Source organism: Phyllobates terribilis, unplaced genomic scaffold (assembly GCF_046119375.1).
Source record: "Phyllobates terribilis strain yellow unplaced genomic scaffold, ASM4611937v1 Scaffold_3__8_contigs__length_932513732, whole genome shotgun sequence".
In the NCBI taxonomy this organism is placed as follows: domain Eukaryota; kingdom Metazoa; phylum Chordata; class Amphibia; order Anura; family Dendrobatidae; genus Phyllobates; species Phyllobates terribilis.
Genome location: NW_027362763.1, coordinates 3087695 through 3103221, shown reverse-complemented (window position 1 = coordinate 3103221; position 15527 = coordinate 3087695). Strand labels below are relative to the sequence as shown.

Below are 15527 nucleotides of genomic sequence, written 5' to 3'. Positions count from 1 at the left end.
CTGTGAGTAAAGGCCCTGAACTGCATCACTGACTCCGTGTCGTTACTGCTGCTGCCCTGCACCATCACCCCCATCCTCCGCATACACTGCCTTGAGGCTATACTCCTCCCGTGGGGAGTTATGCTACGCTCTGCTGCACCCACAACACCAGCCTCAGCGGTCTGCCCTGTAGCGGCAGTTCACTCTGACCGCAATCCACGGGTGGCGTAGTCGGACATTTAAACATCAAAACCACATAAATAGTTCCGCCACTGGTTTGACCACCCTGAGCCACGGAACCGGGTCACCGCCACGAAGACTACAACCACCAGCATCCAGCAAAAAGGGTCCGGCTTCGGGTGTCCCCAAGGCCCAGGGGTGCATCAGAACATTTTCATCACCTTTCACAATCACCAATGGGACAAGGCAGGGATGTCCTCTGTCCCCTCTCTTATACATCCTAGTGACGGAGCACCTGCTCTCATCAATTTGCCATAACCCCAATATTAGGTGGATTGAGGTGGGAGGCACCGAGTACAAGTGCTCTCTATTTGCTGATGATGTCCTAGTATATATCACTCAATCACATATATCCATCCATGCTGTTATGGCTGAAATAGATCACTTTGTTACATGGTCAAATTTTAAAATCAATGCAGCGAAGTCTGAGGCCCTCGATGTCTCCCTCCCCAAATCCATATAGGATTCCATCCAGTCCAACTTTCCCTTTGCCTGGCCCTCACAGGGTATCAAATACTTAGGAATTCCTATTCATAGAGACCTCTCCCATCTATGTTATCTTAATTTTGGGCCTTTAATTGAACAACTCCATACAGACCACGGTTGGCAAGTTAGAACTGTAAGATTCACTACGTGAACCACTGGTGTTTTGTGGAAAAGCACATGTACACTGTGTTCCAAATTATTATGCAAAAAGTGTTTAGGAGTGATAAGGGAAGAATTTGTTTGTTTGTCAGTTAAACTCATTGATGGTGATGTGTGTCAGGGCTCTTTATATCACTGTAAGCAATTGCAGACACCTGTGCTAATTAGTTTGGCAGGTGTGTCCATTGAAAGGCAAGACTACTTAAGAAGGCTCTCTCACATTATTAAGCAGCCTACATTTTCTGCCAAAATGGGAAAGAAAAAGGATGTGTCGGCTGCTGAGAAGCAACAAATTGTGGAGTGTTTAGGTCAAGGCATGACTACAATCAACATTGTGCGATGATCAGGATGAAGTGTCTTGGCAATCAAGAAGTATGTAGCTGATTCACAGTACACACGTGTGCGTGCTGATAAGGGCAAATTGAGGACTCTTTCCTACAGGCAATTACGTCAGGTTGAAAGAGCAGCGGCAAAAAAGCCTTGTCATAGCAGCAGACAAGTTTTTGAAGCTGCTTGTGCCTCCAACGTCCCCCGAACAACAAGATGCAGGGTCCTTCAGAGGTTTGCAGCTGTGCATACGCCATCCTGTCGACCTCCTCTATCCACTTCACACAAGCAGAAACGGCTCCAGTGGGCCAAACATTACATGAAGACTGATTTCAAAACTGTTTTGTTCACGGATGAGTGCCGTGCAGCGCTCGATGGTCCAGATGGATGGAGTGGAGGATGGCTGGTTGATGGACACCCCACGCAAACACGGCTACAGCGCCAACAAGGAGGAGGTGGAGTAATGTTTTGGGCTGGAATCATGGGGAGAGAGATTGTCGGCCCCTTTAGGATCCCTGAAGGCGCTAAAGATGAACTCCATAATGTATGTGGATTTTCTCAAACAGCACTTCCTGCCATGGTTCAAGAAGAAGAACCGTGTATTTCACAGCAAGATCATTTTTCTGCATGATAATGCACCATCTCATGCTGCACATAAAACATCTGCATCTCTGGCTGATATGGGCATAAAAGGGGACAAACTTATGGTGTGACCCCCATGCTCCCCTGACCTCTACCCCATTCAGAACCTTTGTAGCATCATTAAAAGGAGTGTCTATGATGGCGGGAGGCAGTTCACATCTAAGCAACAGCTCTGGGAGGGTATTCTGTCCTCATGCAAAACAATTGAAGCAGAAACCATCCAAAACCTGACAAATTCAATGGACGAGAGAGTTCAGAAGCTCCTTTCGAACAAGGGGTCCTATGTGAAAATGTAACATCACCTAGAATAAAGTTTTGAGTTGAAAACTGTTTGATTTCAGTTTCTAACAACCTGCTAATGCTTATAATTTCAAAAATGACCATTTTTTTGGTCTTTATTAAAATGAAAAGGTTGATCGAAAAGTTTGGGGGATCTAAGAGTGTGGCAACCCAGTAATCATGATTACTTCGAATTCTGACAATATGAGGGTCATGCTGCAGGTAGTGCAGCAAGAAGGCACTTATGTGTCTTGCGCATCTCGGAGCCCCAAAATTATTTTCCGGGCTAGATGCAGCTAAAAATTATTATTAATTTTAAATCTGGTGAAGCTTTAGTATAGATGGCCTAATAGGATCAGTGCTGCACACTGCTACAAAGCCCAAATTATTTTCCAGCCAAGATACAGATAAACATGATTAGTAATTTGAAAGCTTAAAACGGTTGGTAGGGTGATTTTAACCAATCATCAAGCTTTTACTCTCCCCAGGATGACACAGGGGTAGAAAAGTCGTTTCGGATCCATGATTTGTTCATCTTTATGAATGTGAGTCTGTCTACATTATCAGTGGAGAGCCGCGTGCGCTTATCTGTCAGCACACCACCAGCAGCGCTGAACACACGTTCAGACAGAACGCTGGCTGCGGGGCATGACAAGATCTCCAAGGCGTAAGTGGCTAGCTCCGGCCATTTATCCAGATTGGAAGCCCAAAAAGAGCAAGGGTCCAGTGACACAGTCGTGGCTTCAATGTTTACTTGGAGATACTCCTGTACCATCGTCTCTAGGCGTTGACTATGTGTCAGACTTCTTGTCTCCTGTGGCCTTGCAAAGGATAGGCTAAAAAAGTGGTGAAATGATTCCGCAAAATTGATGTTACCAGCAGATACTGTGGTTCTGTTACGGTTTGAGTGCTGAACACTTGACGGTCCCACGGTTGGCAAGTTGGAACTGTGAGATTCACTACGTGCACCACTGGTATTTTGTGGAAAAGCACATGTAAGATTCTGCAACAGTCTCTGCTGATACTCCTGCATGCGTGCATCCCTTTCTATGGCAGGAATAATTTCTGCAAATTTACTTTTGTACCGGGGATCTAACAGTGTGGCAACCCAGTAGTCAGGATTATTTCTAATTCTCACAATTCGAGGGTCATGTTGCAGGTAGTGCAGCAAGAAGGCACTCATGTGTGTTGCGCATCCAGGAGCACCAAGTCCCTGTTGTGTTGGTGGCGAGGTAACAATCATGCTTCCTTCCTCTGTCCTCTCCCCCCAACCTCGCACAACAAAAATGTGATCAAGGTCTCCCTCATCTGATGAGTCTTCCATCAGTTCGTCCTCCACTTCTTCCTGGGCTCCTGCACCTTCCTCACTAGTTTGGCTGCTACCATGCGCCCTGGTAAAACCATCTCCCCCACCCTCACATGCCTGCCGCCTTGGTGCTGCCGACCGTCTGGACCTTGCAGATGTTAGCCCTTCCGCATACAACTCCTCCTCCTCTACTTCCTCCACCTCCTCTTGTGCCACCACCTGACTCCAAATTCTGTTTAACATGTGCTCCAGCATGTAAATCACCGGAATAGTCATGCTGATAATGGCATCGTCAGCACTAAACATCTTCGTCGCCATTTCAAAACTGTGCAGAAGGGTGCATAGGTCCCTGATCTGAGACCACTCCTCCAGCGTGATTTGCCCCACCTCTGGATCTCGTTGGCCCAGGCTATACGTCAGAACGTATTGCACCAGGGCTTGTCGGTGCTGCCACAGTCGCTACAACATGTGCAGAGTTGAATTCCACCGGGTAGGCACATCGCATTTTTGCCGGTGAAGTGGCAGGCCCAACGACTTCTGTAGAGATGTAAGTCGCTGAGCTGTGGGCTGCGAACGGCGAAAGTGAGCACACAGCGACCGTGCCCTCTGCAGAAGGCCATCTAGTCTGGGATAGTGGGCTAAAAATTGCTGGACAACCAGGTTCAACACGTGAGCCATACAAGGCACGTGTGTGACATTGCCCCGGCGAAGGGCCGCACCCAGGTTTGCAGCATTGTCGCACACGGCCTTCCCTGGTTTCAGGTCCAGTGGAGACAACCATTCATGAAATTGGTTCTCCAGAGCTGACCACAACTCCTCAGCTGCGTGACTCACATTTCCCAGACATTTCAATGTAAAAACCGCCCGATGACGTTGAGCCCTACTGCCAGCATAGTAAGGAGGTGTGCAGGATCCCTTCTGCGCAGTTAGAAAGCTTGTGGCATGACCAGACAGATTTTGGGTGCAGGTGGAAGACCGAGAGGAGGTTGAGGAGGCAGAAGCAGTGGAGGAACTTTGACATAAAGAGGATTGACGCACAACTCGTGGGGACGGCAAGACTTGGACAGCAGCCCCTTGTCCTGCTGTCACCATAGTTACCCAGTGCCCAGTCAGCGACATGTAACGCCCCTGTCCATGCCTATTCGTCCAAGTGTCTGTGGTGAAATGCACCCTGTCACACACAGAGTTTCTCAAAGAAGCGGTGATGTTGTGTGCGACATGCTGGTGGAGCGCAGGCACACCTTTCTTTGAGAAGTAGTGCCGACTGGGCATCTGGTACTGGGGCACTGCGACGGACATAAGGTCTCGAAAATCCTCTGTGTCCACCAGGCGGAAAGGCAGCATTTCTGTAGCCAAGAGCTTGCAGATGGTGAAATTCAACCTCTTAGCTTTCTCATGGCTAGGAGGAAATGGTCTTTTACTTGTCCACATCTGAGGGACCGAGGGCTGGCTATTGTGCTTAGACGGGGTTGATAAGGGTGTCCCCGGCAAACTGCCGGTCTGTGAGGAAGATGCAGGCGGATATGTTAGTTTGCCTTGATCCAAAGGTGGTGCTATCGATGTCGGACAGCACTCAACACCAGCTGGTGTTACCACCTCCAAAGAAAATGATGACCTGCCAATCACGCTGGCTGTTGCGGGTAAAGAGGTGGCAGGTGTGCGCCCCAAAACAGGTGTGACTGCTGTCCCCCCAGTCACAGAGGATGAAGAGGCCGCGGATGCACAAGATATGGCAGACGGTGGTTGGCCCGGCCGGCTAGGCCGCATTGTAGCACACTGAGCTTCCCACTGCAACTTATGCTTCATGTCCATGTGCCGGTTCATGCATGAAGTACTCAAACTATGTATTTTTTGGCCTCTACTTAGCTTTTGCTGACAAATGTTACAGATAACACGAGTTGGGTCATCTTTATCGATCTGAAAAAATGCCCAGGCTATGCAAGGCTTAGCACCCATGCGACCTGAAGAGCCACCACGACTTGTGGTGAGAGGCAGAGTTGTGTTTGAGGATGCAGTTGTTGACGTGCTTCCAGTACTACGTCTCTGTCCAGGAAGGCGCAACCTGACCTCGTCGTCACTAGCATCTTCCTCCACCTCCTCTGCTGACCTCATCTCTTGGCTGACTGTGGGTTGACAGTAAGTGGGATCTCCAACCTCATCATCATCACCCTGTGCGTTATCACACCCGTCGTCCTCAGAGCCAACCTGTTCCTGCCCTGACAAAAAACTAAAGTTGTCGCTCCAATCAGGTATTTGAGTCTTATCATCGTCTTCCTCATTGTCTCCACCAACAGGAGTTACAGTTTGGGAATGAGGGTCTACATTATGGTCAGAACCTTCTGCGTCTGGTCCTGTATCCGACTCATAAAGATTCTGGGCATCAGTGCAGATCATTTCCTCGTCTGGATTCACAGAAGCGCTGGAGTCGACCTCTGATTCCCAGGCTATAGTATGAGTAAACAGCTCTGAATACTCAACCATCTGTTCTACCTCATACTCAGACGGGCAGCTGGAGATTTGGGAGCTGTGAGGAAGCACGTGCGATTGGGGTGACACCTTTGAGGACTGGAGTATTTGTGATGTTGAAGTTGATGTGGAGGAGAGCCCACTTAAAGGAGCACTTGATATCCGTTGAAGCACCTGCTGTTTTTGTGCCTCATCTGGAATTTGTAGCAATTGGCGTGGCCGTAAGAAAGGGATCTTATCACATTGTCCGCTAAAAGAAGTAGACATTTTAGTTTGGCTGGAAGATGGTCTTTCTTCTGCAGATGTTACTGTTGCTTTAACACCTACCCCACGGACACAACCTTTTTTCCCCTTCCCAACACGCCTATTACCCTTTCCACCAGCAGCAGGCCTTTTTCCACTCATTTTGGTGGTTAACTAATTAACAACTCTGGAGTTGTTTGCACAAAAAAACAATGGATGGGAACCGAGCAGAGCTGAGTGGCCAAACTGTGGTATTAGGCCAAAACTATTGGCTGGGTTAGATGCAGAAAAAAATTATATTCAATTTGCAACCTGATGGAGGTCAGTATAGATGGACTAATAGAGAAAGTCCCACACACTGCTAGAAGGCCAAATATTTTTTCAGAGCTAGATGCAGATAAAAATTATTTTTAATTTGCAACCTGATGGAGGTCAGTATAGATGGACTAATAGAGAAAGTCCCACACACAGCTAGAAGCCCAATATTTTTTCAGAGGTAGATGCAGAAAAAAAATATTTTTAATTTGCAACCTGATGGAGGTCAGTATAGATGGACTAATAGAGAAAGTCCCACACACAGCTAGAAGCCCAATATTTTTTCAGAGGTAGATGCAGAAAAAAATATATTCAGTTTGCAACCTGATGGAGGTCTGTATAGATGGATTAATAGAACAAGTCCCACACACAGCTAGAAGCCCAATATTTTTTCAGAGGTAGATGCAGAAAAAAATATATTCAGTTTGCAACCTGATGGAGGTCTGTATAGATGGATTAATAGAACAAGTCCCACACACAGCTAGAAGCCCAATATTTTTTCAGAGGTAGATGCAGAAAAAAATATATTCAGTTTGCAACCTGATGGAGGTCTGTATAGATGGATTAATATAACAAGTCCCACACACAGCTAGAAGCCCAATATTTTTTCAGAGGTAGATGCAGAAAAAAATATATTCAGTTTGCAACCTGATGGAGGTCAGTATAGATGGACTAATACAACAAGTCCCACACATAGCTAGAAGCCCAATATTTTTTCAGAGGAAGATGCAGAAAAAAATATATTCAGTTTGCAACCTGATGGAGGTCTGTATAGGTGGATTAACCACACACAGCTAGAAGCCCAATATTTTTTCAGAGGTAGATGCAGAAAAAAATATATTCAGTTTGCAACCTGATGGAGGTCTGTATAGATGGATTAATAGAACAAGTCCCACACACAGCTAGAAGCCCAATATTTTTTCAGAGGTAGATGCAGAAAAAAATATATTCAGTTTGCAACCTGATGGAGGTCAGTATAGATGGACTAATACAACAAGTCCCACACACAGCTAGAAGCCCAATATTTTTTCAGAGGTAGATGCAGAAAAAAATATATTCAGTTTGCAACCTGATGGAGGTCTGTATAGATGGATTAATAGAACAAGTCCCACACACAGCTAGAAGCCCAATATTTTTTCAGAGGTAGATGCAGAAAAAAATATATTCAGTTTGCAACCTGATGGAGGTCTGTATAGATGGATTAATAGAACAAGTCCCACACACAGCTAGAAGCCCAATATTTTTTCAGAGGTAGATGCAGAAAAAAATATATTCAGTTTGCAACCTGATGGAGGTCTGTATAGATGGATTAATAGAACAAGTCCCACACACAGCTAGAAGCCCAATATTTTTTCAGAGGTAGATGCAGAAAAAAATATATTCAGTTTGCAACCTGATGGAGGTCTGTATAGATGGATTAATAGAACAAGTCCCACACACAGCTAGAAGCCCAATATTTTTTCAGAGGTAGATGCAGAAAAAAATATATTCAGTTTGCAACCTGATGGAGGTCAGTATAGATGGACTAATACAACAAGTCCCACACACAGCTAGAAGCCCAATATTTTTTCAGAGGTAGATGCAGAAAAAAATATATTCAGTTTGCAACCTGATGGAGGTCTGAATAGATGGATTAATAGAACAAGTCCCACACACAGCTAGAAGCCCAATATTTTTTCAGAGGTAGATGCAGAAAAAAATATATTCAGTTTGCAACCTGATGGAGGTCTGTATAGATGGATTAATAGAACAAGTCCCACACACAGCTAGAAGCCCAATATTTTTTCAGAGGTAGATGCAGAAAAAAATATATTCAGTTTGCAACCTGATGGAGGTCTGTATAGATGGATTAATAGAACAAGTCCCACACACAGCTAGAAGCCCAATATTTTTTCAGAGGTAGATGCAGAAAAAAATATATTCAGTTTGCAACCTGATGGAGGTCTGTATAGATGGATTAATAGAACAAGTCCCACACACAGCTAGAAGCCCAATATTTTTTCAGAGGTAGATGCAGAAAAAAATATATTCAGTTTGCAACCTGATGGAGGTCTGTATAGATGGATTAATAGAACAAGTCACACACACAGCTAGAAGCCCAATATTTTTTCAGAGGTAGATGCAGAAAAAAATGTATTCAGTTTGCAAACTGATGGAGGTCTGTATAGATGGATAATTAGAACAATCCCACACACTGCTAGAAGCCCAATATTTTTTCAGAGCTAGATGCAGAAAAAAATTATATTCAATTTGCAACCTGATGGAGGTCAGTATAGATGGACTAATAGAATGATGCTATGCCCAAAAGATTTTACTTCACTAGGTGCAGTAAAAAAATTGGTATTCTATACACAGTTGGTATATCTTGCAACACAGATAGGCTACTACACTGACTAACACACTCTGCAATAGGCCAAAAAGGATTAGCTTTGCTAGATTCAGCCAAATGCTGTGAAAAAAACTTGCACAGCACTGGCACAGACCTGCCTGGCAAAAACTGATAGGAACTGATGTAACCTAGTCCTGAAAAGGACTCCAATTACAATTAGTCTTTACTCCCACAATCTATCTATTTAAGAGCACAGACCTGCCTGATAAAAGTCGTAGGAAATGCTGTAACCTAGTCCTTACAAGGACTGCAATCACAACTATTCCCTACTCCCAAGCTATCTGTAGATTTGTGCGAAAATTGGCTTGAAATTAACAAGGTATAGCGCACACAGCAAGAGCGGTGCCGTCTAACACGCAGCTGCAGCAGTGAGAAAATGGTGGCGACGGGGAAAATGGCTTGGTCTTATAGGGCAAGGACATGTGACATACACTGCCAATGACACATGCCCTTGCTTATGTGAAAAAAAGCACTTCGCTCCGTGTGTGCGCTGCTGATAGGCTGACAGATTGCACCTCCCCACTGCAAATGCGGGAAAGAGAAAAAAAAATGGAGATCTTCATTGTTCCTGCAGAGATCCATCCCCTGCCCCTCCCCCCACCCCGCTGTACACTCAAACTGCGCATTAACATTAATTTTCATCATTACTGAGAAAAAATCCAGTTATGATTTTGGTGCACGAACAGTTATCGAACATAACCTCGAACAGCCGAATTTTTCTCAAATTGTTCGTGTTCGCCGAATGGTTCGAACACCGCCCAAAACAGCTCGAATTTGAGATTGGCGAACAGTTCGAGTAGAACAACGCTCATCTCTACTGAATATGTCTTGAAAGAGCCAATTACTGAAAAGTTAAAAACAAGGCAAAGCATTGTCCAAAACTCAAAGATGGATTCTTGTGAATCAGCTATGTAGCATTTCCACCAATTCTTACATTTCTCTCAATTATTTTCACTTTTTTGCCAATAAGGTAACTAAACTCTTACCAAGAAAGAAAGTACACTATGAGCCTTAGCTCAAACAGATTACAAAGAGTCAACAGCAGCACCAAATTCCCCCTAAAGACCTCTGCCATTTTTGGCATTTTTAACACTAACTCTAAAGACAGAGGAGTTTTTGGAATCAGTTATGTAGCTTTTCCACCTCTGCCTACAAATTCTCTCAATTAGCTTTGCTTTCTGCCCACTAAGGTAGCTAAAGTGTTACCAAGAAAGAAATAAAAGCATAAGCCTTAGCACAGAAAGTGAAAAAGATTCCAAACACCACCAAATGCAAAAAAACAATGAGTTCTTCAAGAATTAAACTATGGCCTATTGTTTTAAAAGCAACTACACCCACCAGCATAACACCAATGCCAACCCTGACATTGCTTTCGTATTGGAGACTAACCTTACAAAGTATTTAATCAACAACTGAAGAGCAGAAGATCAGTTAGATGAGACAGTTGAAAAAAATCTAAGAAATATTCTCTTCAATTTTTTTCTCATTTTCGTGGTTGCTAAACTCTAAGAAGAAAGAAGAGCATGAGCCTTAACACGAAAAATTAAAACAGACTAAAAGCATCACCAAATGTGAAAAATAATTCATGCGTTGGCCAGCAATCGAACCCAGGTCAACTGCTTGGAAGGCAGCTATGCTCACCACTATACCACCAACACTTACAGAAGCCATGTTTTTTTCTTACATTTTCTGCACTAACAATACAAAATTATTAGTAAAAAGTAAGACGTGCCAGGAAAAAAAAACCCACATAAGTATTGCATTGACCAGGAATCAATCGCAGGTCAACTGCTTGGAAGGCAGGTTTGCTCACCACTATACCAAAAATGCTTAAGGTACCCACCATTTTTTTCACATTTTCTCCACTAACCCTAAAAAATTGTTAGTAAAAAGTATGACGTGCCTGAAAAAAAAAAACACCTATGTTTTGCATTGGCCAGGAATTGAACCCAGGTCAACTGTTTGGAAGGTAGATATGCTCACCACTATACCACCAATGCTTACAGGGTCAGTTTTTTTTTTACATTTTCTGCACTAACATTACAAAATAGTTTGTAAAATGTATGATATGCCAGAAATAAAACTACATAAGTATTGCATTGGCCAGGAATCGAACCCGGGTCAACAGCTTGGGAAGCAGCTATGCTCACCACTATACCACCAATGCATGAACCAACTTAACTGGTTTGGGATTATGGCTGTTAAATCTGCTAAAGTTTTACTTAAAAAAAGGAGGACTGAATATGTCTTGAAAGAGCCAATTACTAAAAAGTTTAAAAACAAGGCAAAGCATTGTCCAAAACTCAAAGATGAATTCTTGTGAATCAGCTATGGAGCTTTTCCACCAATTCTTACAATTCTCTCAATTATTTTCACTTTTTTGCCAATAAGGTAACTAAACTCTTACCAAGAAAGAAAGTACACTATGAGCCTTAGCTCAAAAAGATTACAAAGAGTCAGCACCAGCACCAAATTACCCCTAAAGACCTCTGCCATTTTTGGCATTTTTAACACTAACTCTAAAGACAGAGGAGTTTTTGGAATCAGTTATGTAGCTTTTCCACCTCTGCCTACAAATTCTATCAATTAGCTTCGCTTTTTGCCAACTAAGGTAGCTAAAGTGTTACCAAGAAGAAATAAAAGCATAAGCCTTAGCACAAAAAGTGAAAAAGAGTCCAAACACCACCAAATGCAAAAAAACAATGAGTTCTTCAAGAATTAAACTATGGCCTATTGTTTTAAAAGCAACTACACCCACCAGCATAACACCAATGCCAACCCTGACATTGCTTTCATATTGGAGACTAACCCTACAAAGTGTTTAATCAACAACTGAAGAACAGAAGATCAGTTAGATGAGACAGTTGAAAAAAATCTAAGAAATATTCTCTTCAATTTTTTTCTCATTTTCGTGGTTGCTAAACTCAAAGAAGAAAGAAGAGCCTGAGACTTAACACGAAAAATTAAAACAGACTAAAAGCATCACCAAATGTGAAAAACAATTCATGCGTTGGCCGGGAATCAAACGCGGGTCAACTACTTGGAAGGCAGCGATTCTCACCACTATACCACCAACACTTACAGAAGCCATGTTTTTTTCTTACATTTTCTGCACTAACAATGCGAAATTATTAGTAAAAAGTAAGACGTGCCAGGAAAAAAAAAACCTCATAAGTATTGCATTGACCAGGAATCAATCGCAGGTCAACTGCTTGGAAGGGAGGTTTGCTCACCACTATACCAAAAATGCTTAAGGTACCGAGCATTTTTTTCACATTTTCTGCACTAACCCTACAAAATTGTTAGTAAAAAGTATGACGTGCCTGAAAAAAAAAAAACACCGATGTTTTGTATTGGCCGAGAATTGAACCCGGGTCAACTGCTTGGAAGGCAGCTATGCTCACCACTATACCACCAATGCTTACAGGGTCAGCTATTTTTTTTTACATTTTCTGCACTAACATTACAAAATAGTTTGTAAAATGTATGATATGCCAGAAATAAAACTACATAAGTATAGCATTGGCCGGGAATCAAACCCGGGTCAACTGGTTAGTAAGCAGCTATGCTCACCACTATACCACCAATGCATGAACCCACTTGACTGGTTTGGGATTTTGGCTGTTAAATCTGCTAAAGTTTTACTTAAAAAAGGAGGACTGAATATGTCTTGAAAGAGCCAATTAATAAAAAGTTTAAAAACAAGGCAAAGCATTGTCCATAACTCAAAGATGAATTCTTGTGAATCAGCTATGGAGCTTTTCCACCAATTCTTACATTTCTCTCAATTATTTTCACTTTTTTGCCAATAAGGTAACTAAACTCTTACCAAGAAAGAAAGTACATTATGAGCCTTAGCTCAAACAGATTACAAAGAGTCAACAGCAGCACCAAATTGCCCCTAAAGACCTCTGCCATTTTTGGCATTTTTAACACTAACTCTAAAGACAGAGGAGTTTTTGGAATCAGTTATGTAGCTTTTCCACCTCTGCCTACAAATTCTCTCAATTAGCTTTGCTTTCTGCCCACTAAGGTAGCTAAAGTGTTACCAAGAAAGAAATAAAAGCATAAGCCTTAGCACAGAAAGTGAAAAAGATTCCAAACACCACCAAATGGAAAAAAACAATGAGTTCTTCAAGAATTAAACTATGGCCTATTGTTTTAAAAGCAACTACACCCACCAGCATAACACCAATGCCAACCCTGACATTGCTTTCGTATTGGAGACTAACCCTACAAAGTATTTAATCAACAACTGAAGAGCAGAAGATCAGTTAGATGAGACAGTTGAAAAAAATCTAAGAAATATTCTCTTCAATTTTTTTCTCATTTTCGTGGTTGCTAAACTCTAAGAAGAAAGAAGAGCATGAGCCTTAACACGAAAAATTAAAACAGACTAAAAGCATCACCAAATGTGAAAAACAATTCATGCATTGGCCAGGAATCGAACCCGGGTCAACAGCTTGGAAGGCAGCTATGCTCACCACTATACCACCAACACTTACAGAAGCCATGTTTTTTTCTTACATTTTCTGCACTAACAATACAAAATTATTAGTAAAAAGTAAGACGTGCCAGGAAAAAAAAACCCACATAAGTATTGCATTGACCAGGAATCAATCGCAGGTCAACTGCTTGGAAGGCAGGTTTGCTCACCACTATACCAAAAATGCTTAAGGTACCCAGCATTTTTTTCACATTTTCTGCACTAACCCTGCAAAATTGTTAGTAAAAATTATGACCTGCCTGAAAAAAAAACACACCTATGTTTTGCATTGGCCAGGAATCGAACCCGGGTCAACTGCTTGGAAGGCAGCTATGCTCACCACTATACCTCCAATGCTTACAGGATCAGCTTTTTTTTTTACATTTTCTGCACTAACATTACAAAATAGTTTGTAAAATGTATGATATGCCAGAAATAAAACTACATAAGTATTGCATTGGCCGGGAATCGAACCCCGGTCAACTGCTTGGGAAGCAGCTATGCTCACCACTATACCACCAATGCATGAACAAACTTGACTGGTTTGGGATTATGGCCGTTAAATCTGCTAAAGTTTTACTTAGAAAAAGGAGGACTGAATATGTCTTGAAAGAGCCAATTACTAAAAAGTTTAAAAACAAGGCAAAGCTTTGTCCAAAACTCAGAGATGAATTCTTGTGAATCAGCTATGGCGCTTTTCCACCAATTCTTACAATTCTCTCAATTAGTTTCACTTTTTTGACAATAAGGTAACTAAACTCTTACCAAGAAAGAAAGTACACTATGAGCCTTAGCTCAAACAGATTACAAAGAGTCAACAGCAGCACCAAATTCCCCCTAAAGACCTCTGCCATTTTTGGCATTTTTAACACTAACTCTAAAGACAGAGGAGTTTTTGGAATCAGTTATGTAGCTTTTCCACCCCTGCCTACAAATTCTCTCAATTAGCTTTGCTTTCTGCCCACTAAGGTAGCTAAAGTGTTACCAAGAAAGAAATAAAAGCATAAGCCTTAGCACAGAAAGTGAAAAAGATTCCAAACACCACCAAATGGAAAAAAACAATGAGTTCTTCAAGAATTAAACTATGGCCTATTGTTTTAAAAGCAACTACACCCACCAGCATAACACCAATGCCAACCCTGACATTGCTTTTGTATTGGGGACTAACCCTACAAAGTATTTAATCAACAACTGAAAAGCAGAAGATCAGTTAGATGAGACAGTTGAAAAATATCTAAGAAATATTCTCTTCAATTTTTTTCTCATTTTCGTGGTTGCTAAACTCTAAGAAGAAAGAAGAGCATGAGCCTTAACACGAAAAATTAAAACAGACTAAAAGCATCACCAAATGTGAAAAACAATTCATGCGTTGGCCAGGAATCGAACCCGGGTCAACAGCTTGGAAGGCAGCTATGCTCACCACTATACCACCAGCACTTACAGAAGCCAGGTTTTTTTCTTACATTTTCTGCACTAACAATACAAAATTATTAGTAAAAAGTAAGACGTGCCAGGAAAAAAAAAACCCACGTAAGTATTGCATTGACCAGGAATCAATTGCAGGTCAACTGCTTGGAAGGCAGGTTTGCTCACCACTATACCAAAAATGCTTATGGTACCCAGCATTTTTTTCACATTTTCTGCACTAACCCTACATAATTGTTAGTAAAAATTATGACGTGCCTGAAAAAAAACCACACCTATGTTTTGCATTGGCCGGGAATCGAACCCGGGTCAACTGCTTGGAAGGCAGCTATGCTCACCACTATACCACCAATACTTACAGGATCAGCTTTTTTTTTTACATTTTCTGCACTAACATTACAAAATAGTTTGTAAAATGTATGATATGCCAGAAATAAAACTACATAAGTATTGCATTGGCCGGGAATAGAATCCGGGTCAACTGCTTGGGAAGCAGCTATGCTCACCACTATACCACCAATGCATGAACCAACTTGACTGGTTTGGGATTATGGCTGTTAAATCTGCTAAAGTTTTACTTAAAAAAAGGAGGACTGAATATGTCTTGAAAGAGCCAATTACTAAAAAGTTTAAAAACAAGGAAAAGCTTTGTCCAAAACTCAAAGATGAATTCTTGTGAATCAGCTATGGAGCTTTTCCACCAATTCTTACAATTCTCTCAATTAGTTTCACTTTTTTGACAATAAGGTAACTAAACTCTTACCAAGAAAGAAAGTACACTATGA

The 15527-nt window shown here is 42.0% G+C and overlaps 4 non-coding genes across 4 annotated transcripts; all 4 read right to left on the bottom strand.

The window, feature by feature from the left end:
- Positions 1-10926: 10926 nt before the first annotated feature.
- Positions 10927-10998, bottom strand: TRNAG-CCC (transfer RNA glycine (anticodon CCC)). The gene has a single exon. It is a non-coding gene; the product is annotated as a tRNA-Gly (tRNA).
- Positions 10999-12349: 1351 nt separating this feature from the next.
- Positions 12350-12421, bottom strand: TRNAS-ACU (transfer RNA serine (anticodon ACU)). The gene has a single exon. It is a non-coding gene; the product is annotated as a tRNA-Ser (tRNA).
- Positions 12422-13770: 1349 nt separating this feature from the next.
- TRNAG-CCC (transfer RNA glycine (anticodon CCC)) lies at positions 13771-13842 on the bottom strand. Its single transcript has one exon. It is a non-coding gene; the product is annotated as a tRNA-Gly (tRNA).
- Positions 13843-15025: 1183 nt separating this feature from the next.
- TRNAG-UCC (transfer RNA glycine (anticodon UCC)) lies at positions 15026-15097 on the bottom strand. The gene has a single exon. It is a non-coding gene; the product is annotated as a tRNA-Gly (tRNA).
- Positions 15098-15527: the final 430 nt, after the last annotated feature.